Source organism: Erpetoichthys calabaricus, chromosome 9, assembly GCF_900747795.2.
Source record: "Erpetoichthys calabaricus chromosome 9, fErpCal1.3, whole genome shotgun sequence".
Classification (NCBI taxonomy): domain Eukaryota; kingdom Metazoa; phylum Chordata; class Cladistia; order Polypteriformes; family Polypteridae; genus Erpetoichthys; species Erpetoichthys calabaricus.
In genome coordinates, this window is record NC_041402.2 from 88,585,306 (window position 1) to 88,602,014 (window position 16,709).

General features: G+C 37.5%; 1 protein-coding gene across 1 annotated transcript in view; it reads left to right on the top strand.

Annotated features, from left to right (window-relative positions):
* Positions 1-16,709, top strand: part of dbndd1 (dysbindin domain containing 1) — a 119,744-nt gene that overhangs the window by 101,401 nt on the left and 1,634 nt on the right. The gene's annotated exons all lie outside the window — the stretch shown is intronic.

Consider the following 16,709-nt stretch of genomic DNA (forward strand, 5'->3'; position numbering starts at 1 on the left):
TGAGTTGCCCGGCATTGGTTTCAAGATGCCACCAATACTTTTAAAATGTTTCATTTTTGGAAATTAGAGAAAAAAATATGAACCTAATGTATTTTTTTAAACAAAACCAATCTACAGCAAATCTCAGTGATCAAGGATAACACACAGAATAAAAAATTCTGTAACAAATTGACTCAGCAGCAGTGTGTTTTAAAAAATGCATTAAAAAATATTGACTTGCTTCATGCCAGAAATCATGGCACATATGTTATTTTAATAGGGTGTTTCATTTTAATTTAACCTAAAAAAACCTAGACAATACTGCTTAAAGTGTGTACTAAGCTTTATTGATTTGAGCTTGATTGATCACACCAGTGCTAAAGTGAATGTGTCTGTGGCTAAAACTTAATCAGCAAATCTGAACACTCCTGCTGCTCTCTAGGGGTGTCTGTGGGGACAGAGAGGGAGATGAAAAGAGCCTGCCCTTTGCTGCCATTCCTTTCTTGAATCTGTAGCCCCTTTCCCAAACCCTTTGGTCAGCTGATGCTTAGGAAAACGGCAGCTGTCCTCTCCACACAGGAGTTGTGATGGAAATGGAAAGTGTGCTGTGTGTGTGTTTGTATCCTCAAATTATGTACAGCATTTTACAGTAATTGTTTTTGAATTGATCAATTGCAGGGTGTTCTTCAGATCAGAGAACATTATTTCATCTTCAGGAATCTGTAACGATGCTTGATAAATAAGGGCAAATTTTTTTATTTTTGTCTGTTTGCACTTTTATTTGAATGTAATTTAAAAGATTAATTTACAGATATCAAGAGGAGGACATTTGGCCCATGCAGTCCCAAATGTAGGTTGCAGATACATTTTGATCAGAATCTATACATATTGAAAATGTAATGAAAGTGGGCTCTCAACCTGACATAAAAATAATAGAATAGTGTATCAAATTATTCTTCACAACACATGCAAAAATCAATTGCTTATGGATATATGGATATTAGAAAACTGGATATGTTTATTCAAAAGACTTGTCAAATGCCATCATAGCAAAAAAATAAAAAATCAATTTCACAGTTCATCCATATTCAGGGAGAATATACATTATGCTCCCTTGGCAAACACAATCTGTCCTTTAATAAATCCACAGAAGATTGATGTGACTTGTGCTTTATTGTTTGACCTATTATGCTGACTAGGTTCACCATTAAACCCTTTGGACATCTAAATTCACAGACTGCATCTGCAACATACTTTTTTAAAGCAAATGAGGAATTCAGATATAATTAAGTAGGAAAATAAGATTAGGCATTTAACTATAGGGTCCTCTGTATATTCAAAGACCAGCAGACATGGCCTAGGATAGGAAAGGAGTATGGGAAGGAAAGAAGGCACCCACTGTTGGCCCCAACAATTAACAGGGATTATGGGGTGCAATGATGATGATGAGTGCTGTGTATTGCATATTTCTCTAATTAAACATTTTAGAATTGTTGTCTTTGTATGTTTTTAGGTTTAAAATATATAAACCTGAAAAAGTAATACATGTTAAGCATTACTGTATTGATACTGTGTGTACATTTGAAACTTGTAAGCATTTACTGTAAGTATTGCAGATGATAATGTTTTTATTTTATTAACAAAAAAGCTAATATCAAGGAATGCACAGAGGCAGTACTCAAAATATAACATAAAACAGAAGTAAAGCAATAACTGAAGCCTACATGGGGCTACCTTAAATAGGGCCAAACCCCTGTCCTACAGTTGGTCGACTTGTTCACCAACCTGCGCACAAACACTCACTTCTCTTAATTGCCATCTCTCCCTCTGACTAAACAATACCTTGTATTGTCTCATTTAATGACTCCAAGCTTACTAGGCCAGAGGCATGCAGTGCCTTTCAAGCCCCAACACAACTTCCAAAGTTTGCAAATCCCCTCTGAAAATCCTAGGTCCATTCATGTAAAGCTTCCTTTGGTGACCCCCAATTCACTTGCAGTCCTGATATTCTAGTATGAATTTAAAGGCTATGCGCCCCCTGGTAGCTCCCAGGTTATCTGATTTAGAAAAGATAAACAGAACACACAGCAGAATGACTGAAAGGAAAGACAATTAAAATGAAAGACAGTCACATTCCCAGTGAGGCTTTATGCAGGCGTATTGCTGTAGTTATTAAGAAGCCCTACTAGCGTTTCTTGACACACTTCTGCTAAATATCTCTTGGTTGAAAGTCCTCAGTATTAATGTGTCAGAGAGAGGATTTACAGCTTCGTTCATTATAGCACTCAGTTTAGTTTTATTTCTCTCCTTTGCTAGACCTCCTTTTAATTAGCTTATTGAATTGGCGACCCTCTCATGAAGTGATGTTACCACCCCAGCACTCCACAGCGTAGAAAACTGCACTGGCCATCACAAAGGTGTTTAAGATGTGAAGAATGACATTGCCCATACTAAAGGAACACAGTTCCCTAAGAACAAAGGGCCTGCTTTGCCCTTTCTTATATAGTTCCACTGTGTTGCGAGACCAGTCTAACCTGTAATTGATGTAGACCCCCAAGTATTTGTAGGAGTGCACCACCTGTACATCCAGTCCCTGAACAGCAACTGGACATAGCGGCTTTTGGTATGGTGAGAATCAAAAACAAGTTTGTTGGTTTTGCTAATGTTAAGATGCAGACAATTCATTCTGGATGAAAAAAACAAAGTTCTCCACCTTATTCCTTATCCCTGTCTCAACCCCCCCTTATCGATACATCCCATAATTGCAGTCATCTGAAAATTTCTGCAACTGACATGACCCCATGTTATATACAGAGTGAAGACAATGGAGACATGACTATTCCTTGTGGTTCTCCAGTGTTGCTCACTCTGTGTCAGAAACACAGTCCTTGTGCCTCATAAACTGTGGTTTTCTTGACAGTCCATTATTCAGGACCCCATAGGCTCATCCACCTGCATATGTCCAAGGTTACCCCTTAACAGGAATGGTTGAATGTTATTAAAGCGACTAGAGAAATCGAAAAACAATTCTCTCAGTGCTGCCAGCTTTGTCCAAGTGAGAATAAGCCTTGTGGAACAGATAATCACATCCTCCACTCCAGTTTCTGTCTGAGAGGCAAACTTCAGTGGGTCAAGGTGGTCTACCACAAGAGGACTCATGTAGTTCAGGGCCAGCCTGTTAAATGTCTTCATGACATGAGACATAAGTGCCACTGGCCTGTAGATAAAATTTAGACACATTCATATTTGTGTTATTTCTTTTTATCTGATATTTTTCAGATTGTATTGTATTATTTGTTATTAATAATTTAGCATTAATTTTTGTGACACTGTGTTGTTTAATAGGTGCCACTATTCTGTGTTTTCATGGGCACCTCCATATTATTCATAGCAATGGCATCTGTTGCTAGTCACATTAACAGTGATGTCATTACGCTGCCTCTATAAAACATGGCAGCACCCACAAGGAAGTGTTTTTATTTTACATGAAACCTACAGAAAGACCTCTTTCTTTAAAATTTGTCATTTTGCTTTAGAAGTTTCAATTATTTTGGACACTTTGGACACTTGTTATAGTTTATGACAATTAGTACTGTTAACATATGGATTTTAATGTTTAGTCTCTTTATTTCCTTTCACTTTGACCTCTGCCAATATTTTTTTCTTTCAAAACACCACATGTGCCTCTTATCACTCAACTCTTGGTTGTTTTTTTTTTTTTTTGTTTAATTTTGCTTTCTTGTGGTCAACATAAAACAAGAAATTTGACAAACAAGAAAAGACCATTTAGTCCATCAGTCTGGTTGTGTAGCTAATAGCTAAGCTGTCTCAATATCTCATTGAGATACTTCTTAAAAGCTGGCAAGGTTTCTGCTTCAACTACATGACTTGGTAATTTATTTCAGATTCCCACAACTCTCTGTGTAAAGAAGTGCTTCCTGGCTTCAGTCATAAATGGGTAGTCAAAACAGAGTGTCTTCCATAATATGTAAAAAGAATCCAAATACACTATATTAAACTTGCTTGCTGCCATCTGTTACCCTGGGTACTCCTGTTAGTGTTTTGTTTACTTTCTTTTAAAGCCCTTTCTGTTTTGTGCCCATATAATAATGGCTTCCTGGACACTCTCTTCAGAAACAGGCTTATCATTTCCTGGCATTGCCTCCTTCTTCCACTAGCACAGTGACAAGTGCTATCAATGCTGGAGCCTTCCTTTAATGTCAGGGCCTCATAAGCCCTTGTCCCTGTTCTATAATGTTGACCCTAGTCTTGGGCTCATTCTGCTCCTGACCAGAATCCCACTAGAATACTTTATGTCAGATTTATATTATAAGCCTCCTTAACAAAGTCAAACACAAAAAAGTCAAACCCATCAGAATGATACGACATGACAGTATGAAAGAAAACCCAGACTTGCATACTCCACACAGAGGTCTGAACTGAAAAACTGTGAGACAGTTATGCTACTGCATCATCATTTGATTTTGTAGTATACCATATGGATCATTTTTACTCCTATTGGACTATTTCATAATCCCACTGAATTCACTTCTCGGTTATGGGAAGCCAGAGTCTGTCCCTATACTGTATACAATGTATTGTCACTGGCAAGAAATCACTCAAGGTCTTGTCCTACTCTGTTTCAGCGCAATGTCAAAGCAGGCTGCTCTGTAATCCAAAAGCCAAGAGATCATGTCCCAATGTTATTGTTGACTCAGGAAGGACAATCAGCTAAGAATGGAAGAAGAAAATGAAACAGGATGGGTGAAGTGAAAGCAGACAGTGAGAGAGGGGGGAGAGAGAGGGCCTGCTGCTACTGAAGAGTCATTCATGCAGTTAGAAACATGATTGGCTGATCAGCTGATGGAGTTCACCTTTAGCACCCTCTCTTTTAGAAAAGGCATTTTTTTTAATCCAGCAGCTTCAGTTCAATCTTCATCACTGCCAACACCTTAGGGAGGAGGTGTGGCTGAGACACAAACGCATTACGCTGAGAGAATTCTCTAATTCTCTATTTTTTAACTGTTACCTACCCTATGTAGCTTGTAGTGATGGTAGAAAAAAAACAATAATCTCTTGTGTTATGCAGAATGGATGGAAAACGTTTATGATAAAATAGAAGCCAATAGTGACTAATGCTATACATGGGCAAACAATATGAAAAGCATCCATGGAAAAAAAATAAAAGAGGGAAAGGAGAAGATTTGTTTTCCAGCATAATAACAACCCTGACCATAAAGTCAAAGCTACACAGGAATGGCTTAAAACTAACCATGTTATAATGTCCTGGAATGATGGACTCAAAGTCAACATCTCAATCCATATGAGAACTGGTGGCTGGACTTGAAAATGGTTGTTCATGATTGCCATGTATGCTTACTGAGCTTGAGCAGCTTTACAAATAAGAATAGGGAAAAAGTGTAGTGTCCAGATGTGCAACCTGATAAAGACCTGTGAATGCAGACTCAAGGCTGTCATGGCAGCCAAAGGTGCATCTTCTAAATACTGACTTGAAGGGGATGAATATTTATGTGATAAATTATTTTGTGTTTCATATTGGTAATTAATTTAGACCACTTTGCAGAGATCTGTTTTCACTTTAACACTGAAGTCTTTTTATGTTAATCAAAGTCAAAAAAGTCAAATAAAATCCACTGGAATTCAATGTTGTATAACAGTAATATGTGAAAACCTTCAAGTGGAAAACTTTTTATAGGCACTGTCGTTCTTGGATTTTCTGACATTTGTAATCAGTTTTGGCTTTGAATATAAAGCTTTTTTGTGCTCTTGTTTTCCATACCCAGTTTTCAGTTCTTCTGGTTTACAATCGCTGGGCTGTTTTAAAGTACAAATTAGCCCTTTTCGTAATAGTACTTTTGATCTCCTGGGTTATTCTGAAGCCTGTAGAAATTCATTCTGAACACTTTTCTTAGAAAGATAGAAAGAAGTTTATTTTGTTGCCCTATAGATAGATAGATAGATAGATAGATAGATAGATAGATAGATAGATAGATAGATAGATAGATAGATAGATAGATAGATATGCACACATAAAACTTTTCTCTTGCTGATCATTAACAATCATGCACAATGTTAGAGGTGTTTGATATGCGAATGACAAAAATATCATAAGGTTGTCATTAACAATTATACTGTAGTTTTACAAGACTGAATAGGGTCCTTTCTAGGTCTGACCTTAGAACTGTACAAGCATTGTGGTGGATGCTTAAAATATACCAGTAGACAACTTAGTGAAGTATCTGTATTTCTGTGCTAATGCAATGTCTCTTTCCCCCTAAAGCAGCATCTTTCAAGTCAACAGTTTTTAAGTTCTCCTGAGCAAACAAATCTTGTAATCCTGAAAATAAAACTCAGTAGTGCTAATGAAAGACTGTCATAAGACATATCCAAGCAGTGTGCGAATATGTGATGTTTTGGGGTATAACGAGACATCTCTTTATACATTAGTGATTACATACATATAAAATAGCACTGTATGTCTCTATGTATGAGTCGGGAGTTCAATTATATCCTATTAATTAATTCATAAATATAGAGTGCTGACTTACTATACAAATTTCTTTTAGGGTTATCTGCATTAAGATAAATTATTTGCAATGAATACTGGATATACAAGACCCTTAATGGTATGATAAAGAACTGGGGTTCTCTACCTGCAGCCCCTTCTGGACAGGCAGCCCACACAAGCTCCTGAGTGTTACTGATGTTTAGTCAAAAATCATGTACATTGTTCTTTCCTCTACATATTTACAGTATGCTAAGGTGATATCTAACACTGTGTTACAGTATATGTAAAGGCCCTTGATTTTCTTGTGATTTGTGTGTCTAACAAATCAGTTTATCAGGCCTCATGAGGACTTCTTATTGTGTGTTCTTCCCATACACATTGTGAGGAAATGCAAAAAAGGCAATTAGGAGATGGGGCATGCAAAAGAGGAGGGATAACAGCAATTAGTGCATTCTACATCCAAGAGTCAGGAAATTAAAAGATGAAGTGAGTTGCGTACAAAATAAGTGTTAGTGGTATGAAGACAGAAATTCAGTCTACTGTCAGTCCTTATACTTGCTGACACAGGAAACCCTCATCATATGTGTGGACAGGTTCTATGCACTGTGCCAAATGTAGTCACTTTTTCAAGCACATCATATAGGCAGCAATCCACAGTCTCAACTTCATTGTGCTGTCATTCACCTTTTGTTATGTAACAGCCAGGATTTGTTATTTTCTAGGGCTGCTGATTAATCACCAGTAAAGCGTGTGATTAATGCGTTAAAAATGTCTATAATTACATTTTTTTTAATATATTATATTAATTTTTATTGTAATCATTCCATACAAATAAATCAATTTATAACCAAACAAATTAAAGACAAATCAAACCCCACCCCTAATGTATCCAGAAATGCATTAGATTGTCTTCTTTGAGCTCAGTAGAATATAAGGATTTATAATAATCTCTAAATGTGTGCATAATATTTTTATGGTCTATAATTTCTTCTCCATTCGTGTTGGTAATTACTGGTATTGCATTGCGAACTTCTTGTTTGTGAATTTGTTGAGCTAAAAGCTTATTAGCTTTTTCTCCGTGTTCATAGTAAAAATGTCTAGACTTATAAATAAGTTGTTCAGTTTCTTTAGTTAAGATGTTAAGTTCTATATGCAGGGCCTGCCTTTTCCTGTGGAGAGCTTCGCTTGGATGCCTGGCTTGTTCTTCATCTATTCTAGTAATTTCGCTTCTTAGCTCTGATATTTTCTTGGTTTCTAATTTATTTCTGTGGGAAACAAATGAAATAATCTGTCCTCTTAAGAAGGCCTTTAGAGTTTCCCAGAGTGTTCCTGCGGAAACCTCTGTGGGCGTGTTTGTCTCTAGGAAGAAACTGATTTGTTTGGATATACAGTAAATTCTGTGCAGTTCTCGTCTGCCAGTAGAAGAGGGTTAAGGCGCCATCTGCGAGGTGAGTGTGAGGGGCTTAATGATTTTAGCTCCAAGACTAGAGGGGCATGGTCGGAGATAACAATTGTGTCGTATTTGCATGATTTAATTGTAGGCAGGAAGTTATTATCTATAAAAAAAATAATCAATTCTTGAGTAGCTGTAATGCACTGGTGAGTAGAATGAATATGTTCTTGAGTTTGGGTTACAATTACATTTTTTGATGCAACTCCTAAATGCATTAATTTAATCCGGTTAATTTGACCAATTCACATGTAACAAAGCAGCACCAAATTAATCCAAATCTATTAAGTAGCGGGTCACTGTTGCATGATCACACATACCAGAAGAGTCATCACTCAATCCTTATAATACAGAAGCATCCTGAACTGGAACATGAAATGCTGCATACCATACTAAATCAATAAGGGATGCAGTTTGTCCCATATTTTCCTACACATTGATATTTGCCGCTGCGGTGGGCTGGCGCCCTCCCCGTGGTTTGTTCCTGCCTTGCGCCCAGTGCTGGCTGGCATAGGCTCCAGCAGACCCCCATAACCCTGTGTTAGGATATAGCGGGTTGGACAATGGATGGGTGGATGATGTTTGCCAACTGGCCGACCAACCACAAGCGTTACCTGGTAGGTAACCATCCAAATAATCAGATTGTGATTCAGACCTATGAATGTAATATTCCAATCTTCACCCTGTCAAGTAAACAAACCATCTGCCATTGCACAATGTAAGCGGTTCGATCCCTGCAAGGGGTAACAAAGGTGCATACACCTGATGAGCTCCAGTTAGAGTGAAACACATCATGTACTCTTTGTCATTTTTGGCAGATACTGTATCACATCATTTCATATACATTAGCTCTTTAACGTGTAGACAATAACAAAAGAATAATTAAAATTAACCCAGTTATACATGTGGAGTGAATGAGTTTCATTTTCGTGTTTCACTAACACTGCAGACAAACAGGCTGTGTGGGCAGTGCGACATTGTGCATCAGCATCATCCTTGCCATTATGCTGCATTCACACATTGGTGGTTTAAAAAAAAAAAAAAAAAAAAGAGTCACATTGCACAGTATGGACAGAAATGTCCAGAACAAAACACTTACATTCAGTAATGTTTGTTTATGTACTGTAAGTCTGCCAGTGAAATGTAAGAGGATGTCGTGGAATAGGTTTAAATGGAAGAACAGAATGTCATAGGGCCAGCCATGTCCCTGATGATGAATACACTTTCCGTCAAGCGTTTTCGGTCATCCATGGAGGAATATCAAACCTGAAACAGTACGGTGCAGTTGCTGAACATGTCCAAGCAGCTAAAGAGCCGATGAAGCAGAGTGGAATTACTCGATTCCTTATCCCACACTCACACTTCCTCCAAAGTAGACATGGTATGTTGTTAATTAATTTTATGTTACCTACTTTAGTCTACATTATAGCCTATATTATACTATAACCAATAAAACAAGGCAATAATCAGTGCAGATTGATCATGCTAATAATTCCATCTATTTGGGCTGAATAGATAATTAGACTTATTTTATTTGATTAGCAGACACTGTTATCCAAAGCAACTTAAAATGGAGGTCAACATAATCGAATAACTTCAGTCTAAGGACTGTTTTGAACAAGTGTAGCTGGATAGGTTGCAAAAGTTGATCACCACAAGAGCTATAATGCTAGCATAACAAAAAATTATCAAATAACAATGTGACAGATATCCACAAAGCAAAAACACTCATTAATAATCTGACAGATATTCACAGAACAAAAGGGTTTTTATTTCTTCTTAAGCTCACTGAGGGAGTCAGCAATTCGGATGGAGGTGGGCAGCTCGTTCCAATAACTAGGAGCTATATATGAAAAGAGTTTAGATTGAGATTTGATGCCATGCAGAAGTGGCATCACAAGATGCTGTTCTCTGGCAGACCTGAGTTGGAACATAGCATCTCACTAATGTCACCTTATACACAAAAAATGACCCACTGAACACTCTAAGCAAACATTAAGGATTTAAACTTAATTTGTGTTGCTACAGGAACTCAATGTAGTGACCTGAAGAGATTAATGACATGAGCCCATCTTGGATGGATGAATACAAGACGGGCTGCTGCATTTTGGACAATCTACAGCGACTTGAAGACACATATGGGTCCTCCTACTAAATGTGCATTGAAGTAATCCAGATGTGACAAGACCAACGCCTAGAACAGAAGAGAAGGTCTGTAATGCCTATGTCACATGAAGAGACTTCTAGTCATTGAGTATGTCAGACTTGCCAACTGTAGTTGATCTCGCCGTGGGACCAATTGGGCGTGTCAAAGAAAGTCGCACCTGTACCTTTTTCTGGCAAACAGTGTGCTACCTGTCTAAGCCGGTGCTGTGACGTCTTCAGAGCAATCCTAAAAATGGTCATATTTTGCACCATTTAGGCATTCATGTTTGAATAAATAGAAGACTTTATGTGCGTTTTGCTGTGCCTTTCAATTTTCTTTTCATCCCACATGTCATGATTAGCAATCACGTGAATTCATTTGGTATTTTCTAACATCTTGACAACTATTTGTTTGTTTTATCCTTTCTTAGATCCACCACCAATTTGAGGTTTCCTTTCATTATCCAATCTGTAGATAATGATGTTTGTTTTATCCTTTCTTAGATCCACCACCAATTTGAGGTTTCCTTTCATTATCCAATCTGTAGATAATGATAATAATAATTCTTTACATTTATATAGAGCTTTTCTGACTACTTAATGTACTTTACATTAATTGTGCAGTATCCACCTAAATAAGGCAATGGCAGCACTTTTGCGACAGTACACTCACGACACATAAGCTATTAGGTGGTAAAGGGGTGAGAGATAGTTAACCAATTAGAGACGGGATGATCATGGGGCCAGAATGACTAGGCCATGGTGGACAATTTAGCAGGACATCGGGATACACCATACACATTATGAAGGACATCAAGGATCTTTTATGACCACAGAGAGTCAGGACCTCAATTTTAAGTTTCATTCGAAGGAAGACAAACATCCTCAAAAAAATACTTGAATCTTTTTATTGCAATTCTCACAAGTTTTGTTTGGTTTGACCTCTTTGCCTGTGTAAGTGCCAAACAGGACATACTGGCATCCCAACTAGGACAGGAGGTGCCAGGTGGATGGATGAGCATCCCAACCAAGAAAGAAGAAGGTTCCTTATCTGGACAGACACTCTGGCTGGATGCATTTTCAGTACCTTTACCAGGCCAGGATAAAATGGAACGACAGGGAAGGTACGTCTCTGGGGACTGTTTATTCCCACAGTATGCTAGGTGGCAGCTCCCACTCATAATCCTGCAGGGTACTTTGGGAAATATAGTCTTGGAGAACAACCCTGTCAGGGTGTGTTGATGCCACCAGATAGCTCAATTAGAAAGGTGCACACCTCAAAGGAAGTTCCGCCTGAACCAAAAGTGCTGCCAGGCTGTAATCATTGGAAATAGGAAGTATTCCCAGGTCATGAGAAAAAAGGAGCCATCCGGCCTCATCCAGGCAAGCTGAGTTGGTAAGAGGTGGACAAAGCTTGCCTGGAGGAGAGATTGAGGATTTATTGTGGAATAAAGTCTGTGAAAGGAGTATTGAAGCCTGTATAAGGTATTGAATTTAATAAAATCACTTTTATTGAAGCCTTTTGACTGAGTGAGTGCATTTCTGTTCTGGGTTTGAGTAGCTGCAGCACCCTCTAGTGACCACACCTGTTTTTTCGAGTTTGATTCTTGTCTCTTATTAGGGTTTTGCCTGCTAGTTTATGTGCTTCTCCTTGTTTAGCTTAGTAAATAAATATATCACCTATTTCTAAACGGTACACTACAGTTCTTATTCTTGTCTACATTTCTGGCTTGCTGAAAGAACAAATTGACTTTATTGTTTTGATCACTGTACATTACTTCTATTTGATCATGTTACATTTCCTAGTCCTTTAATTAAATTTCTCTCTGCTAAGGCAGAACAACTGGGTATGTCACATTACTTTACATTACATACTTACTTGTCCATCTTTGGCCTTTGGGGCTCCAGAAATGAATGGACTTGTTTCTCTGAAGTTCCTCCTTTAGGGTGGCCTGAGGTCATGTGATCACAAAGTATATTCCCCTTTTTGGGCAGGGCAACCCCCTAAGGACTTTAGGTTTCTACTGGAGCGTGACTGTCTGCATATGCTTCTGGTCCACTCCTGAGAAAGAAAAGAAAAAAACTAGAACTTTTTTGAGGCAACTGAATTTCCTTGATTTATTTCTGATTTTCTAATTGCTACCAACAGGGATTTCCCTTGAAAGTGAAATGAATTGTAACAATACATAAAGTAAATTAACACAGGGGGAGGCACTTCAACGACTAGATTAGATCTCATTGATACCCTCCAGACCTAGGATAGTGTGAGCTCCTCTGTTTCATTCTCGCTTCCTCTATCAGTTACATTCTATAGCTCGCCACTTTGGTTTCCTGTTTTATCTCCTAGGCCATTCACAACAGCACTACAAACTTCAATGAGCCATTTTGAAGGTTTCCTTAAGGGCAAGTATCCTCTCTGGTGAGATAGCAGACTTCTGCCGATTGGCACCGCAAATTTTAAATGTCCCTCTAATATGATTTCCTCAAAAAGGTCAGATTAACATTCTTTTGAATATTTATGTAAATGTACGCACAAATGTGTATAATAATACAATTTATACAGATTCAATTGTGTACTAGGCTGGGGGTACCATTATGTTGCAACTTAATACAGATAATTCTTTTATAACAGTGCTCCAGTATGCAGGAGTAGCAACAGACATAAACTTTGAAGTTAATGGCATTCGACTTGCTAGTAAATTGATTCTGCTGTACATCTCTGGGGAGCTTGTACACCCATTACACTATGATAAAGTCAGCTTTAATTTACAAAACATACCCTGAAAGAAGAGAACTGCAAAACGAAATGGAGAGTTAAGGTTTATAGCATGAAATGAAGAAGGCCTCAGTGCAGTTATTAAGAAGATGATTTTGAAATATTAGAGTAAAAATGAAAACGCTTTCCTGCCCCTAGACAGTCTTAAAAAGGGTTTAGTTTTTTTGTTGCATAAATGAGTATTCTGGGGAAATGCTTAGCAAAGGAATATGAATATTAATAGCACTACTACTATTTGCATTATTAGTCTAGCCTCAAAATCAGGCATTTGTTATACCATTTTAACAAGATTTTATATTCTTGCAACAAAAACATTTTGAGCTTGGGAAGAATAAGTTACAATACCTTCCACCTTATGACTTGTTTCCTATTAAATAAAACAAAGCAATTGATTTTAATATATTGTTGTGGTGATATGCTCCTAGTTGGCTGGATGTACAAGAAAGAATTTTAACATACTATGTACATTTGACAATGCTACTAATAATAACAGCAGTAACAGTTAAAATAATAAGGATCATAGAAGTGTTTATTTTCCAAAACTGAGGTAGTCTATGGATGAAAGGATCAACATTTCGATACTGATCAGAGGATTTTAAATCAATATGCTCTAATCATCCCATATTTTTTAAATATCAGTAGTTAGTCCATTTGACTGACTTATTAGCCTAACCATCAAAAAAATCATGAGTTGTTTATGTTGCAGATCAGAGAAATGTGCTGGAAGTTACAGTATATAGTGGTTTTCCTTTGAGAGATGCGGTGTAATAATAACTGATTATCTGCACAAAAATACAAAACAATTTCTACAAAGTTTATTGTATATTTTATTTATTAAGTATTTTAAGGAAAAAATAATAAGCAATATATTGTATATGAGATGGGTGACATGTTGGTACAGCCTACCCTCAAGAAGTCATCAGACCTTCCCCAAACTAGTGTTATGAATATGATCTTTAAGTGCTCTTTTATGTTGTGGTATGTTGGGGAAGAAGCTCGAAAACTGAGGATGAAAGCAGACTTAGCAAGGAAGGCTAGCTCTCATCTGCAGACAAGTATGGACTCTTTGGAAGAAGTAACAAAGAAGAACAATGTTGGTTAAGCTGTGGATTGTCGTTGACAATGACTTACATCATATGCATGGCACTCTAGTCACGGACCTTTAGTACAATGCTGATTCAGCTACATTCTCCCAGGGAACGCTATCAGACTTTGTTCTTACCAGTCGCCATTGTATCCAACTTCTTCAATTAGCAACCTGCATATGATTCTTTTTCCTCTGGTGGCAAGTGATCCACAATTTTTCAGCTATTTTAAAATCACATAGAATCTATAAACATCAGGCATGTGCAGAGTTTGAAAGGGTCAATTGCAGACTTCATGTTAGAATTCATAACAAAATGAAATAATTCACTCCATAGTTTCCACTTTAAATTCAAGAGTCATTATCTTACAATTACAAGATAATGAAATAATCACTCCACAATTGCTGCTTCAATTATAAATCCAGCACCTAGCACTCAAAAGCAAAGAGGAACAAATGCCTTGAAAGTGGCACATGTCTGCTGTTTCCCTCTGAATTCTTCACCATTATATACACATACAGTGCATATAAAAAGTCTACACACCCCCTGCCAAAATGGCAGGCTTTATGTGGTAAAAAAATGAAACCAAGAGAAATCCTGTCAGAACTTATTCCACCTTCATTGCAAAATTGCAATCTATAGAAAGAAGGTGAAAACAAATCAGAAACTGATTAGAGAAAGAGGAAAACAAATCCTAAAAAAACCTGGCTGCATTATTGTGCACACTCACTAAACTAAAACTAAGTTGAAGCACCTTTTTGATTTTACTACTCACGCAGTCTTTTTTGGTTTAAGTCTATCAGTTTGGCACATCTGGACTTGGTGATTTTTGCCCACTTCTCCTTGCAAAAAATTTCCAGATCTGTCAAATTATGAGGGTATCTCCTGTACACAGCTCTTTTCAAGTCACTTCACAGATTTTCAGTTGGATTAAAGTCTGGGCCATTCTAGAACACTGATCCTCTTTTCATGAAGGCATTGCTTTGTTGATTTTGATTTAAGCTTTGGGCTATTGTCATGCTGAAAGGTGAAATTCCTCTTCATCTTCAGCTTCCTAGCAAATGCTTGAAGGTTTTGCACCAAAATAGACTGATACTTGGAGCTCTTCATGATTCTATCCACCTTGACTAAAGCCCCAGTTCCAACTGAAGAAAAGCAACCCCATTGCATGACGCTGCCTCCACCATGCTTCACTGTGGGTATGGTGTTCTTTTGATGATGTGCTGTGTTATTTTTGAACCAAATATACCTTTTGGAATTATAGCCAAATAGTTCAACCTTGGTCTCATCAGACCATAATACATTTTTCCACATTGTTGTGGGAGACTGGATATACCTTTTTGCAAAATTTATCCATTGTTGGGTGTTTTTCTTTGTGTCTTGCTACCCTATCCCACAAACCAGACATATAAAGAATACGACTGATTGTTTTCACATATGGGAATAACCGGTAATTGCCAGGAAATCCTGCAGCTACTTTAATGTTGCTGTATGCCTCTTGGTGGCCTCCCTAACCAGTTTTCTCCTTGTCTTCTCATCAATCTTGGAGAGACGTCCTGAACTTGGTATGGTCACTGCTGAGCCATATTTTCTCCACTTGTTGATGAGTCTTCACTGTGCTCTATGGGATGTTTATTGCTTTGGGTACTTTTTTTTACCCCTGTCGTGACCCTGTTCATGTTTTAAAAGCTCTTTGTGGAACATGGATTTTGGAGTATGTTGAAACCAAGAGGATATCAGAATAATCTCACAGGAACAGTCAAACTTTATTTGAGCTCAATCAGAACCACTTTAACTGATGTCAGGTGTATACTAACTACTACTTTAGTGAGACAGTCATTTTGGATTGGTTGATTCTGAACGCAGCCATATCCTTGATTATTTAAGGCTGTGCACACAAATGCAACCAGGTTTTTGTAGGATTTTTTTTCCTTTTTTCACTAAACAAGTTTGTTTTCACATTCTTTATATAGATTGCAATTTACCAATAAAGGTGGAATAAGATCTGATAGGATTATTCTTGGTTTCATTTTGTTTTTTGTGCATAGAGTCTTTATATCCTGTGTAGTTGTGCAATGTCTGTGTTATCTTTCGATTAACCAATGACTAGAGATATGACTGACACAGTCTATCATCCAGCTTTGGAAAGTATCTACCAAGACATGAACAAAACATTAAAAGACTGCAGCTGACAGTGGTGCCCGTTTCAAAGATTCAATAAGGTTACCACTGGAAAGCGTGGATAAAACACCAAAGAAATTCTCTTTCAATACATCTGCATCAGTGAAGGTTTTATTATGCCTAACCATATCCTATAACTAGGATGGAAGCACTTGTTTTTCTTTTTTGTTGAATTAAGTTAGTAAATGTGTGATGACATTATAAAGACAAACTTCAGTTCACTCAACACTGAAGTGGTGACTCTCAATAAGCGCCAGCTCCTCCATGACCCTGATCAGTTTAAAGTGGGTTTAGAAAATGGATGGATGGATATTTTGCTAGTTAACTCATTGTGGTGGCTAATTTGCAATTTGAATTTTAAATGTTTCTTGTAGGGGGCATTCCAGATCCCCAAACCAGATACAGGCTGTCACAGGCACAAGTTCATCCACACACACACTTTTATTTGTGGGAAACTCTTTCCCAACAGTTTCCAACAACACCAATGCACAGTACAACACACAGGAATAAAAGCACACAGCACTTTGTCTTCTTTTTTTCTTCCTGTTTTTCCCTTCATCACTC